Source organism: Crocodylus porosus, unplaced genomic scaffold (genome assembly GCF_001723895.1).
Source record: "Crocodylus porosus isolate Cpor-Errol unplaced genomic scaffold, CroPor_comp1, whole genome shotgun sequence".
NCBI lineage: Eukaryota > Metazoa > Chordata > Crocodylia > Crocodylidae > Crocodylus > Crocodylus porosus.
The window spans coordinates 161,363,823-161,378,694 of NW_017728906.1; the positions used below are offsets into that span (position 1 = coordinate 161,363,823).

The window sequence follows — 14,872 nt, forward strand, 5'->3', positions numbered from 1 at the left end:
AGGTGGGGCAGCAATTGGGAGGCTGGGGTGGGGCATGTGGGCCTTGCAAAGGGGGTGGTATCCCTGTGGGGGCCATTTGGCCCCTATTGGGGGCCTTTACCCCTTGCGTGGGGGTGCTATACCCCTTGTGAGAGTGCTGAACCCCCTGTTGGGGGGCTGAACCCCTTGTTTGGGGGTTGAATCCCCTGTTGGGGTGCTATACCCCTTGTGAGTGGGCCAAACCCCTTGTGTGGGGGCCATCACCCTGTGGGAGTGCAGCAAAACATGTATTCATGAATTCATTAAACATGCATTTAGAGTTCACTTTATTGTTATGATAAGAGACTTGCTTTAACACTGTAAGATGTATCAATAAAACATTGTCCAATTGATCACTGTCTCCTTCTTGCTTTCCGTCTTTATAGTGGTCTTTTGTTTTACTTGTGGAGGAACATGGATTTTGTTTAACAGAGTGACTTTGGGGTTTTTTTATGAGGGATTTTTCAGCTTTCCAATAGGGAACACCAAAATTCCTGCTAGGGAGGCCATTGGCAGGACCTTGCTTGCTCAGAGCTGGCATCTTGGACCCATCGGGCTGTGGCTGACCTCCTGGACAAATGGGACCAGGAGGACATGCTTTGATAGTTCAAAGCAGGCCACCACACCCAGAACATCTTCTGGGTGATAGCTGCCTAGATGGCCGGGCAGGGGCACAAATGGCAGTAGTGCTGCACAAAGGCCAACCCTGCAACCACAGTCTGCTGGCAGCTGGCCCAGAGGGGCAGATGCCTCTACTGGTTCTGCAGTCCCCATCAGAGTCTGGCAGGTGCACAGCAGGTCACAGCCTGGCAGCAGCCCCCACTACCAGATTGCTGCAGTGGGTAGAGGGTGCAGGGAACTCTCAGGGCTGCTTCAGCAGTCCAGCTGGCACAAGGGGTAGTGTCCCCAGGTACCAGTTGGCTGGGACCCAAAAGCTCCTGAGAGCTAGTAGCCCTAAGCTACTTGCCAGGGCAGCTTTTTATACTGCTGGGGCCAGAACAGGGCAGCTTTTTATACTGCTGGGGATAGCACAGGTGCTGGCCCTCGGCTCTAGCACCCCCTGGCTGAAGATCTGGGAGGAGCCAGGCAGGGTTATTGTGCCCCAAGTGGCACAATTTGCTCCACAACAAAGTGCATGTCTGAGCACGTGCGCTGAAGCAAAAAGCCCGGCTCAAATTTGCACCGCTTCTATTGCACATGCTTGCATGTGTGGACATGCCCATAAGCATCCTCTGATCCTATTGCACTCAGTTGGTGCGGATGGTTCACCTCCTTGCAGGATTAGATCATAGCCAAGTTACACAAAGCCTTTCAAAATGTACTTCTATCTCATGTCTGGAAAGGTCACATACAATATCAACAGAGCTACCTTGGAAACAACCTACCACTTAGTGAGGTATCTGTGTTTGTCTGGGAAGCTGAAGTTATTGAAGCCTAGTGTAAAATTTTCATGAACCAAAGGAAGATCTTTCTTAATGGAAGATACTTCACATTAGAATTCTCTATTGGATGAAATCCAAATGAGCCTATCCATAAATTTCTCTATATGCCATTGTAAAACTCACCTTTTCTTAACAGCCTTCCTATGACTACATAATGTATAGGAAGGAGAAAATGAAAGATAAGCAGAGGAATTATGTTGTACAGGTTTTGTTTTTTCAAGGTCTGCATGCTAAAATGATGGTTGCTTAATAGATAAATTAGAGATTTTTTTTTTAAATTAGACATATAATACATAATGCGTAAGGAATTTATCCCAACCTGTTGCTTGCCTAATGTTATGGTCCAGCAGAAGTAACTAATGTATATATAATTAGGTTTAGAAGAGGCATTATAGCTGTAGGTCCTCTTAATGTGGGCCACTTTTGTTTGCTTGTCACAAATCATAAAACCTTACACTGGTTTGTAATCATTGGATTGTCTGAATTTGCTAATTTTAGTCTGAAAATGCCATGTGTTGAAAAATCTTCTGAAATACTGATTGCAGTAGATGTCTTGCTGAGTGGTGAAGTATGAAAGTGAAGAATTAGTTTCTTGATTATCTAAGTAGATGATTTTTTTTTGACTGGAGGAGGGGTTTTAATATGAGGTTGTATATTGAAAACTTTCATGGAATTTCTTTCATCCCTTTGAATTTTCTCTCATGGCATATATTATTTTACTCAACTGACTAACAGCTCTGCATCTATAAGAAGACATTCTTCAATGTGTAGAGACTCATATTATTTTTATCTTTAAGTAGATTTATTAACAAAACCTTGAATATTTAAATATGGATAATTTTTCTATTGAAACTTTGTATACATTGCAGTCTTTCCAAGTCTATTTCATATCACAAAATTGGCATTCTGAGTGCAACTCTTAGTGCCATTAATGACAATCTTATGCATACAACCTAAGTGCAGTGCTAGAACTCTTCCCTCCATTTGTCCCCAGCAGCACAGTCTCCTTTCAGTGCTTCAGGCTTGATCCAGGCAAAGGAGTTGACCATAAGCCAACATGTAAAAATCTATTTATAAAAAATCTCTGGGATGAGAAGTACTAAATTCTAATGAATTTCATTTTAGTACTTTCAGTTTTATGCTTTACTTCTGTATAATCCTGGCAATTTAATAATAGCATGAAATAGCAGTAGAACATTCAATCCAAGATAATCTAATTACTTTTCACTCTCTCAGGGTTGTCCTAGTCTTGTATATGAAAAGAAAAAGAACCTTGGATTTGATCATTCTACAGATTTTGTGTACACACTTGGCTCTACAAGCAAATTGTAGTTTCTGAACTTGATTGCCCAGTTATTTTCCTGTCCATCTCTGCAGTGTGATACTATATAAGGTTCTGTGCCATCAAAAGAGATTATAGTTTTAAAAGGTCATTTTATAAACTGTGAAATGAGCACACTTGTTACAAGCAAATTTATCAACGTCTCAAGCAGCTGGGAGCTTGACATATTAAAGAGTGGTGTACCAGCATGCAGAGTTTAATTTAGCCTCATGGGGTTTTGTATGACAAAGAACTTGATATTTCTCTGTGGTTTCATAAAAATGCTGCAGGCTAGGCTCTCAGCTTGTTTTGACGGAAGTGCATTTTTTGGGTCTTATTTAGTTGGATGATGACATTCCCAAGGCTTTGCACTAGTTTCCTTGTTTTCTGATATCGGCATGCCATCTGCCATACTGCTATCTGGCAACATGAGATATGAGTACAATCTGGATAGATGTTTTTATGCTTCCTCATTTAGTGTTGAAAGTTATATTTATGTAGCTGCCTTATGGTCCTAAACTGTGGCATTGAACTGGTCATCTTCCAACTTTGGCAAGTTTATGTCCTGTATTGTGCAGATATAATGAAGAGGGATTTGTGCTTCTTTTGAAAAAAAATTCAAAAGTACTGATTACAGTTTCTCTGCCTTTTGAGGTTTGTTCTTTGTGTACACTCATTCTGTTTTTTGTGGTGGGGGGGTTGCTTTATTTATTTAATTTTTTTTGCAGTGCCTCAAGGTGAAGGTTCATTATTCAGCTTTCTGACTAATGGCTACTTTGGCTACTTCTCTAGATCAAGAAGGATAAGGTATAATGACACAAGCTTGTTTATTACCACTAGCTATTGCCAAGATGTGTTTATATAAAGTCCCTTCAAATGCCAAAAGATCTTACTTTTGGCATAACCATAGTTATATAAAGTGGACTGTACCAACCAGCACAATATTGCTTGCAGATCTGACACCACTTCTCCGCTAGCAGTCTTTCTGACTCTGGAAATGTGAACCTTACTGTGAAAGGACATTGTTCCTACATTCATTTTCTTTCCTTAGGAATGCTGTGGGCATTCAATTTACCTGTTTTCTCCATGCTAATTGGAAAAGAACTGGATATGGTTGGTTGATCTGGCCACCACTGAAATAGAGAACGGGGGTAAGAAAGGTGCATCAGGATTTAATAGTCTTCCAGTTTGCTTTTGGTCCCAGAGTACATAAGCTCTGTGTACTTTGCATTTTTCAAATTCAGTTACTCTCTTGCATTCAGGAACCCAAAGTTCAAACCTATAAAGCAAGGGTGTCAAAACACTCTGCGCCCTTCCTCCCCTGGGCTAAATCTGGATTGCAAGACTCCTCATAAGCCAGATCCAGATGCAACCATGGCAGCAACAGGGTGAATGACAGTAGTGGCAGTGGTGGCCATGAGGGTTAACAGCTATTTCTTGCCTCCTACTGCCAACACACATCCCAACCTGGGGTTAGTACCCCTGATTTCAGCAGCACAGCACACCTGCTTCTTGCCCCGCCATCAAATTCTCAGCCCCTCTGAGGCCAGATGACCATGGCTTTGCAGGCTGGATCCAGGCCAGAACAATTGACAGCCCTGCTTTAAAGAATCTCAGCCCCCAGTCTGTTCCCTGCTCTCTCCATCCTGTGGTTCCTTTCTGACACTCTTCCATGTTTTTATCAATTCCCACACTCCTAACCTTAACTAAGAAGAAACACTACATCCTTCCTAGCACGCTCTTCCCTTTTTCGTCATGAAATATGCTGGACCTAATTTATACAGGCCCAAGCCTATCCTACTCTAAGTAGCTTTGCAGAGATTAATGGTTAATTAGAGCCAGCCAAACCATACTGTAGGGGTCTGTACAGAAGTGCTCCGTGCACATTTTACAGGGCTGTAATTTAGAGAACTTTTTATAGCACTATAAAGTTACAGTGCCCTTAACCATGACAGAAGTACTGTGTTTGATGTAGGGAGGGCCTCTTAGCCTCCCTGCACTTTCCAGGCTAGGAATCAGGAGGTGTTATGCAGCCTCCCACAACTACAGGAGACTACAGACAGCAGCAGACCAGTGGAATAGGTGGAGCTGGGATGAGAGGATGTGAAAGCCTCTCATCCTACCCCCACCTCTCCCAGCACTGGGAATGGGCACCATTTCACCAACAGGCCAGGCTGCAGTTCTCACCCAGACTGACAGCCTGGCACCAAGTGTCTGGTCCCCAGTCATGCAGGGTCTGAGGGTGTATGTGTGTGTGTGTCCCACCCACAGGATGTCTCCCCGTCACGGGGAGTGAGCACTGCATCTGTCACAGGGCCAGGGCAGCTCTTGCCTGGCCCTGGTCCAAGCCCAGGCACACAGGATCTTGGGGACAGGGGGTGGTGGCATGTGTGTATGCAGGAGGAGGTTCATGCATGAGTGTGCATGAGCATGCATGCATGTGTGTGTCTGTAAGTGTGTGCATGCATGTGTGTATATGTTCTTGTGTGTGTGCCCCATCCACAGTGTGTCCAAGAGGCTGGTCCCCACCAGCCATACAAGGTCTTAGGGTGTGGGGGGAGGAGTGTTTGCGTGCGTGCACACATGTGTGTCTGTACATGTATGTGTATCCCACTGATGGCATGTCCCTTTCACACCCCACCCTGCCCCTCTGCTGGGAATGGGCACCACATTTGCAAGGGGGCCGAGCAGCAGGTAGGCTCCAGGAGTGGCTCAAGATGCACGGGTGCAAGCCTGTCATGCCCCCGCACACCAAAGCCCCCCTCAGCAACCCCCAGGAGCCACAGAGCACCCCACCAACCCCCAGTACAACTGGAGATAAGCAGTGCCCATGGTGGGAAGGACAAATCCCAGCTGTGGGGCAGCTGAGTGGATCTGAGGAGTGTCTTGCCCCGCCCTGGCTCCTACTTGGTCCGGAGAGAGAAGAGGTGGGGAGAGGGTACTTGCCAGTCCCTCTGCAGTAAATCAGGGTCCCCCCAAAACTCCTGGGTAGGGACCACCTGCCCGAGCACCACGGTGCCAGCGGCAGGTCCACTGTGCATGCCCATAGTTTAAAAGGGCCTGCCAAAGAAAAAAAGCCTCAGGCTCCAGGAGTGGTGCAAGACCCATGGGTGCAAGCCCATTGTACCCCTGAACCCCAAAGCCCCCAGTGACCCCCATCTGCCACAGAGCACCCTGCTGACCCCCAGCACAGCCAGAGGTAAGTGGGGCCCATGGTGGGAGGGACATAGCCCAGCTGTGGGGTAGCTGAGTGGAGCTGAGGAGGGTCTTGCCCTGCCCCAGCTCCTACTTCGCCAAGCCCCCCAGGGAGCCACACAACAGGAGCCTTGTGAACAGAACACACAAACAGGCATGCTTCTGGGCCTGGCGCATGAGCTAGCTTGGGAGTTTGCCCAGGAGGGTGAGTGGGAGGGCCCAAGGCCCTGCCAGTGAGCCCTAGGGAGGGTAGTCCCATCAGTAGCTGGCCTATCAGTGGCACAATGCAGATGGGCACAGTGCGGATACCCACGGTTCCGGGCTCCACGCAGACGGAGCCTCTGGCTCTTGGCTGCAGGGGCTGCCTGGCACAATTCCAGGCACATGGGACTGGGAGCATGGCCACCTCCCCTTACAGGTCTGCTCCAGTTTGGAGTCTCTGGGGTGCCAGATAGAGGAGCTCCAGGCTGCTGTCCAGAGACTGAATGCCATCAGGGATGGTTAGCAGGAGATAGACACCTACTGCCAGGCCCTTCACCCCCTGGAGGCAGAGGGTAGACCAAGGTCACTTTCCAGAACAAGAGAGAACTCGGGGATCTCCCATACTGTCCAGCCAGGGGGTTGGACTAAGTGGTCAGCAGCCCCAAGGCCCACTGCACCAAGGTTCCTACCCCTCTGGAGCTTTACAACAGGTACCCCCAAACAGCCCCAGTAAAACCTGCAGAGCTTCCAGCTCCTGCTGGCAATGCAGGCTCACCCACAGCTACTGTCTCTGCTCTTCCTAAGGCCACTCGTAGAGTGGTCATCGTGGGAGACTCCCTCCTGAGGGGGACTGAGGGTGCAATCTGCTGCCCCGACCCCTTAGCCTGGGAGGTCTGCTGCTTCCCAGGAGCCTGAATCCAGGATGTGGCTGAAAGGATCCCTAAACTCATCCTGCCCACCAACCAGTAGCCTATGCTGCTTATCCATGTGGGCATGAATGACACGGAGCAATCCCAGCTGGGTCATGAGGCACTACAGGGTTTTGAGAGCAGGGCTTAAGGGGTTGATGGGCGCAGGTGGTGTTTTCCTTGATCCTCCCAGTTTCAGACTATGGGCTGAGGAAGTAGAGGAGGGTTGAGATAGTCAACCAAAGACTGCAATACTGGTGTCATTGTGAAGGCTTCAGCTTCCATGATCACAGTCCGCTCTTTGGTGAGAGAGGCAGTGATCCGCTGGGGAGAGATGACTTCCACATCACTCTACTGGGGAGGAGGCTCTTCTCAGCTAGACTGGCTGACCTGCTTGACTGGGCTTTAAACTAAGCCTGCCAGGGGTTGTGGGGATTACCACCACTGCAAGCCCACCGCGCATCCTTTGCAAATCCAGCAGCCTAAGGCACTTAAGGGAACCCACCCCTACCCTAGCCCCGGAATGACCTATAGGGAAGGCAAGGGCCCCCAGTGAGACATTTATATGCATGTACACCAATGCCAGGAGCTTGGGGAATAAACAGGAGGAACTGGTCCTCCTGCTAAACAAGAATGACTACGACCTCATAGGGATAATGGAGACTTGGTGGGACCCCACCTATGATTGGGCCACAGGTATAGATGGCTATACCCAGTACAGGAGAGATCGTGCAGATAAAAGGGGTGGGGGTATAGCTCTCTATGTCAAGAATAGCTACATATCCCTGCAAGTTGACATTGGCACCCAGGGAGGATGACTAGAGACCTTCTGGCTTAAAATATGTGGGGAACATGGCACAGGGGACACAATGGGAGGAGTCTACTAACCAGGAACAAGAGCTGGACCAGAAATTCACCCGGGAACTGGCTGAGGCTGCACACTCTTGGTGCATGGTTGTCATGGGAGACTTTAACTACCTAGACATCTCATGGGAAGAGCACTCAGCCAAATCCACACAAAGCTCCCAAATGTGTGTGGACAAGCTCTACCTGACTCAAGAAGTCTATGGGCCGACAAGAGATAAAGCGTTGCTGGACCTAGTAGTGGTGAAAGGGGATGATCTAGTCAGTAACCTAAGAATCGATGGAAAGCTGGGTGATAGTGATCACGAGCTGATCACCTTTACTATCCATCGCAAAGCTGGCAAGTCAGTCAGCAATACAGAAGTCCTCGACTTCAGGAAAGCCGACTTGGACAAGCTCAGGAGCCTTGTTGTCAAGGCCCGAAGGGACCATGACTCGAGCACACTCCTCAAGGGAGCGATCCTGACAACACAAGGGATGGCCATCCCATCTTGGAGAAAGGGTAGCAAAAGGGCACAGCAACCCGCTTGGCTCAGCAGGGAACTTGAGTACCTCCTAAGCCTAAAAAGAGAGACAAAGGATGGAAGGCTGGAATTATCACCAAGGAGGAGTACTCAGCACTAGTCTGTACCTGCAGGGAGTGGATTCATCTGGCTTCACATATCAAGGATAATAAAAAGTCCTTTTTTCAGATATGTAAGGAGTCGGAAAAAAAAGCAAGGGTAACACTGGACCCCTGCTGAACCAAATGGGACAACTGATAACAGACACCCAGAAAAAGGCCAACCTGCTTAATGGGTACTTTGCGTTGGTCTTTTATCAATCCAATGGGACCACCCTGCCTAGCATGATGTGGGATGGCCTGGATGAGGGTATATGTATACCCAGCATTGGTGTTGATCTAGTAAAGGATCACCTTGAGAGGCTGGACTCCTTCAAGTCAGCTGGTCCTGACAGATTACACCCTAGAGTACTCAAGGACCTGGCAGGTGTCATAGCTGAAGCTTTGGCAAAAATATTTGAAAACTCATGGCACTCAGGTGAAGTACCTGAAGACTGGAAGAAGGCCAATGTGATACCCATCTTCAAAACAGGGCGGAAAGTAGATCCCAGGAATTACAGGCCAATCAGCTTGACCTCAGTCCCTGGTAAGATTCTGGAGAAAATTGTCAAAGAGACCCTTCTTGATAAGCTGGCTGAGGGCAACATGCTGAGGGACAGCCAGCATGGGTCTTTCATGGGTAGGTCTTGCCTGACCAATCTCAGCTCCTTCTATGACCAGGTGACATATCACCTGGACAAGGGAGAAGAGATTGTCATCATATATCTGGACTTTAAAAAGCCTTTGATCTGGTGTCCCATGACCTCTTCATGGAAAAAATTGGCCAACTGTGGCCTTGGCTACCCCACAGTCCGCTGGGAAATTGGCTCCAAGGTCAGACCCGGAGAGTAGTAGTTGATAGTAGCGAATCGTTATGATGCTCTGTGACCAGTGGTGTCCCTCAAGGCTCTGTCCTTGGACCAGTTCTCTTTAACATCTTTATCAACAATGTGGATATTGGTGTCAGAAGCACACTGGCGAAGTTCGACCATGACACAAAACTTTGGGGCATAGCGTCCACACCTGGGGATAGGCTAGTGATCCAAGCTGACTTGGATAAACTTAGTAAGTGTGTGGATACAAATCTGATGACATTCAATACCAATAAATGTCAGGTACTCCACCTCGGGGAAAAAAACCCCGCAGCATACTTATAGGCACAGCAGTGCTACGCTTGCTAGCACTACTGCTGAAAGAAACTTGGGGGTCATGATTGACCACAAGATGAACATGAGCCACCAATGCAGTGTTGCAGTTGGTAAAGCAAACAAAACTCTGGCTTGCATCCACAGATGCTTCTCAAGTAAATCTCAGGATGCTATCCTCCTGTTGTACTTGGCCTTGGTAAGGCCGCAGCTGGAGTACTGCATCCAGTTCTAGGCTCCGCAATTTAAGAAGGACGTGGAGAAGCTTGAGAGAGTCCAGAGGAGAGCCATGCATATGATCAGAGGGCAAAAGAATTTACCTTATGAAGAGAGGCTGAGAGCTGTGGGACTCTTCAGCCTGGAAAAGCGCAGGCTCCGGGAGGATCTGTTGGCTGCTTATAAGTACATATGGGGTGTACATCAGGATCTGGGAGAACGTTTGTTCACCAGAGCACCCCAAGGAAAAACAAGGACCAACGGTCATAAACTCCTTCAAGACCGTTTTAGGCTGGACATAAGAAAAACATTTCTTTACTGTCTGAGCCCCCAAGACTTGGAACAGACTCCCTCCAGAAGTGGTGTAGGCACCTACCCTGGACTCATTCAAGAAACGTGTGGATGCTTATCTTGCTGGGATGCTTTGACCCTAACTGACTTCCTGCCCCTCGGGAAGGGGGCTTGGCTTTGATCTTCAAGGTCCCTTCCAGCCCTAATGCCTATTAAATCTATGAAAGCATGGGGGGGTCGGCACTAACCAAGCTAACAATGCCCATGGGATACTGGTAGAATCACCAGAAATTTTACCAGCATAAAGAAGTTAAAGTGCTAAAGTGCTGTAAAATACAGCGCTTCAAATTTAATATCTCATTTAACAAGGGCTAATTTAAAGTGCTATACCCATTTTTAAATGGCGCAGACAAAAGTGCAGCTCCCCACTTGCTCCTGGTTAGCCTTGGCATTAGGGGACCACAGGGGACAAGGAGTTCTCTTTCCCTGGTCTACTGCACAGTTAATTTACTGTAAATACAGGTAGCAGCTAACTGCCAGTAGACTAATTTACTATGCAGTAAATGTGCATAAATGTAAACAACAATGCTTTGCTGCACAGTAGACTGTGCAGTAAAGTATGTTGTGTAGACATACCCACAGGGAATCAAAATCTGCTTTTCCAGAAACCCAGCTTCTTCCCTCCCACAAGTTGTAGCCCTGCAGCTTGAAGTGGATTCTGTCAGTGCTCTGCAAACAAAGTTTAGTCACTCAGGCTTTGTGGGGGCTTTTATGCAATGAGAACAGTCAGAGTTTTCATAAAACTTTAAAAAGTAATAAATGTTTATGAGTTTATAATGAATTTTGAGAAGTTTGAGAAGCTCAAATTTAATCTCGCTTTCAATCAAGTTGTGTCAAATTTAGCTAAGAATTACATGACAAGCAATCACGTTAAACTGCTACTATGTATCTCTTAATTATGATTTAAGCATAATTTTGTACAGTATAATTTTGCTTCAGAATAGCAGTTTTTATTTTGTGTAAGGTAGTGATGGATGTCAGCTAAGTAAAGTGTTTACATTTTCCAAAGCTCTGCTTATGGACAACATGCAGTGCACTTGTAATTAGCTGTTTCATGGTGTATATACCACAGGGGTGGCCTCTTCTTTAGCAACTGCTTAGCTCTTACTAAATCTCCTCCCTCCAGACTGCCATCTTGTAGAAATTTTCTTCCCAGGATACCTTTTGGGATTACACCTTTATAACTGGCAGAGAGTAACAGCCACAGTGTTGAAGTGACCATCTTTAAATGAGGTGCTACCTCCATCTTTCAGTTGGTTCTTGTGTATAGCTGTTATTATATTTTCCAGTTTTTGTTTGAGAAGAGAGAACATGTTTAAACAGAACTTGGTTATTTTTTCTGCCATCGAAATCCCTGTATCTAACATTTAAAGTAGGTCTTTAAGGGTGCAGAAAGAAATTACATTTTTCACATGATTGGGCCCCTGAAAGCTCTTTATAGCCATGCCATGACATACATGCACAGCTGCAGAGCACTTTGCCCGGCCTGAAATAGCGGGGTTGGTCCAGTGCCCCCTTGCCTTGCGGGCCCAGCCCAGCTCCCCCCACTACCCCAGCCAGGGCTGTTGGGGGAGCCACCAGGAGTGGGGGGGCTCTGATCCACCCGCTCCCTTCCAGCTCAAGCTGGGCAAAAGCCCAGCTGGCAGCACACTGCTGTTCTCCCTCCTCCCCCCTCCCTCCTTCCTGACAGCTGTGCAGCTGGGGGTGGGGCTGGGGACAGAAGCAGATCAGCAGCCTCTTTGGAGATTGTTGGACCACCCCCACCTGCTGGCCTGGAGGGCCAGTGCAGGCAGCCAGCTGAACATCTGTTGGGGGTGGAGGGAGTGCTCTAACTCATGGCACTTTATGTAAAGTGTCATGAGTTAGAGTGGGGGCCTGAACATCTGTCTGCACCCTAAATGCCCACTTTTCACTTTAAGTGACAGATATCTTTTTTCTAACACTGTGGTCTATTTATCTGCTTGAACTTAATACAAATACAACTGTAAAGGCAACAGAAGTTTGAAAATGCTCATCCTATTAAGTAGAAAGTAAGATGCCCTGATTTCAAACTTACGGTAAAGCAGAAACGGTACCTTTTCCCTCCACTTCTGTGACCTGATATCAACCTGCAAGTTATTTGCTCATCCAATAAGGCAAGAAGTTGAAATGATTTTGGAGTCTTTCCAAAGAACAGTCCTCCTGTCACCCCCCACCTCCCCTGTCCTAGTAGAAGAATGTGGATATTATGAAGAATAACAAAATATTTTTCTCCTTTAGACTCCAGCCATGCACATGCTACTGCTTGTATTAAACTTTGTCAGTGAGCCGCCCCACCACATTCACTTTCAGTAGGGTTACTCACATGCATGAAGGTTAGCACTTATGTGATTGCAGAACGGTGCCATACTCATTTCTACCAGCCAATGTACTGCTGCACAAGAAAGACTAAAAACAAGACAAGTAATGGTTACTGTTATTTCCCTATCATCTATTATATGTATTTTCAAAGTGGCAACCACTGTAATAACTAGATCCCATCACATACTTAAAAAAGTACAGCAATGAGCCTCCAGAAGAAACTAGTTCCTGTAGTTAGTTTGAGTTAGCTAATTTATTTTAGGAGCAGGTTGTCTTGGCCATTTTACAGTGATGTTAGAATGCCTGATGAAAGAGAGCAAATCCAAGGTTGAAGGTTTAGGTGTTAATAAATGGTGAAACCAAAAGTACTTCATAAGGGATTCCTTACCGTTGGTTGGGTAGGTTTGAATGCAGGCCCAATATGCTGCAGTTTTCTTTTTAAACATACCTAAGAGAGCAGTGGTTCTTGACACAGCTGGATCTTAACCCACCTAGTGAAGACATTTAAAATAAGAACCAAGATCTTAAACTGTGTCCAAACCAGGCTGGGAACCAACAAAAGAGTACAGAATGGTGGTATAACAGGTCCTGTAGAGGAGAGAGAGCCTGCAGAGAACCATCTGTAGGTTGTGGGTGCCTTCTGTATGGAAACAAAGCAAAGCAATCCAGTTTTAAAGAGATAAAAGGACAATCGAATTGTGCCAAATAAGGCATCAGCTTACTGAACATCTGCAAGTGTGGCTGTAGAGCCCAGTTCTTTAGTGGTAGTGCCTTTCCCACTTTTCTACTATTACCTACTTGGAAAACAACAGGAACTTAAGACTACAATATTATTCCGTGTGCATAAATGTGGCCAAATTGGACCCTGAATTAGCAAGCATTGACCCAAAACACTGATCTTGTCTGTCAATTGGGGGAGTGATTTTTATAAGCAGAACAAACAAGTAATTATCATTTTTCTTTCTTTCTTTTTTTTGTAGAACTCTTACTCAAAGGTCACAGGAACCTGATTCTTTAAGTCTGTCCTGTAGCTGCCAACTGCATCCAGGAAGAAAGGGTATGAATTTTGGCTTGGATGAAGAACTGCCATCTTCGAGTAAATAACAGGAAAGACTTGTATTAATGGGTTTATTTTAAAAGGAGCTAACAACTTTCATAGCTTCCATAGCGTCTCTCATCAGTTCTCAGTGAATTAATGTGTCAAAAAGGATTGGGGTGCAACAGGCTGGATTTTAGTCACCAGACCTATCTATTTTCCTGTGATTAGAACTGAAATCAATGCATTGTGCCAATCCAGCCAAGCTTAAAGAGCCAAAGTTATCTTGCTTCAGAAATCTTATGAATGGATTGACAAACAGGAAGTCCTCAAGCATAGACCATTCAGGCCAGTGCAGCAAATGGGACACTGAATAAGTGAATGGGGCAGTTTGCACATCTTAGAACCAGAGGGCTAATTTAAGGTTCTACTGAGATTTGAGCTCAAACATCTCATAAAATAAGCTAAGGAAATACAGACTAGATGAAAGTACTGTAAGGTGGATATAGAACTTACTGAATCACTGTAGTCAACAAGTAGTCTTTAGTGTCTGTCTCTATGTCTAGCTGGAAGGAGGTACTAAGTGTGGTTCCCCAGGAGTCTATCCTGGGCCTGATTTTATTACCTTCGTTAATGATTTGGAGCAGCCCATGTGGCCAATAACGGGTTAAACTGTTCTCTCCCAGGTGCTGCTCTCCTCAGGGCTCTGGCTGCTGCTGCTGTTGGAGCCTCTGGGCTCCCTCTCCCTTGTTTGCCTTGCAATTCCTGTCCCAACCCCTGGGAGCAGGACAGCAAGCCCTGAGGAGCCTGGGACTTTATAATCTAGGTGGCAGGGGATCCTGTGTGGTGAGAGGAGCTCAAGGTGGCTTGGCAGTGGGAGCTCAAGGCAGGGGGAGTCCTGGGGGGACCTCATAGTGGCAAGGGAGCCCCCTTGTATGTGTGGGGGTGCATTGCAGGGCAGCTTGTGTGGCAGTGGGAGTTGAGGTAGGTCGGGGGGAGTACAGGGAAGACTCCATGATGGTGGGGGACCCCATGTGTGCACATGGGGTGCATGGCAAGGGAGCCCATACAGCATGCAGCCACCACTTCATGCAGCCTCTGGCCACTGAGAAGCTGGACAGCCCTGTTTTGGAGGAAGGGACTGAGTGTATGTACACTTGGTAAATTTGCAGACAGTACCATGGTGGGTGGAGTTGCATCCACTCTGGAGGGGAGGGCTAGGATCCAGAATGACCTGGATAGACTGGAGAAATGATCAGAAATCAATCAAATGAAATTCAGTAAAGACAAGTACAGAGTCCTGCCCTTGGGAGATTTCATAGATTTCATAGACATTAGGGCTGGAAGGGACCTCGGGAGATCATCGAGTCCAGCCCCCTGCCCAAAGGGCAGGAAGTTCCAGATCTTGGGGGCTCAGACAGTAAAGAAATTCTTCCTTATGTCCAGCCTGAAA

At 46.8% G+C, this 14,872-nt stretch overlaps 1 long non-coding RNA gene across 1 annotated transcript in view; it reads left to right on the plus strand.

The window, feature by feature from the left end:
* Positions 1–14,872, plus strand: part of LOC109306593 — a 50,352-nt gene that overhangs the window by 34,722 nt on the left and 758 nt on the right. The window contains exon 2 of the long non-coding RNA XR_002100048.1: positions 13,364–13,440. This is a non-coding gene — a long non-coding RNA (uncharacterized LOC109306593). The remainder of the gene's footprint in view (positions 1–13,363; positions 13,441–14,872) is intronic.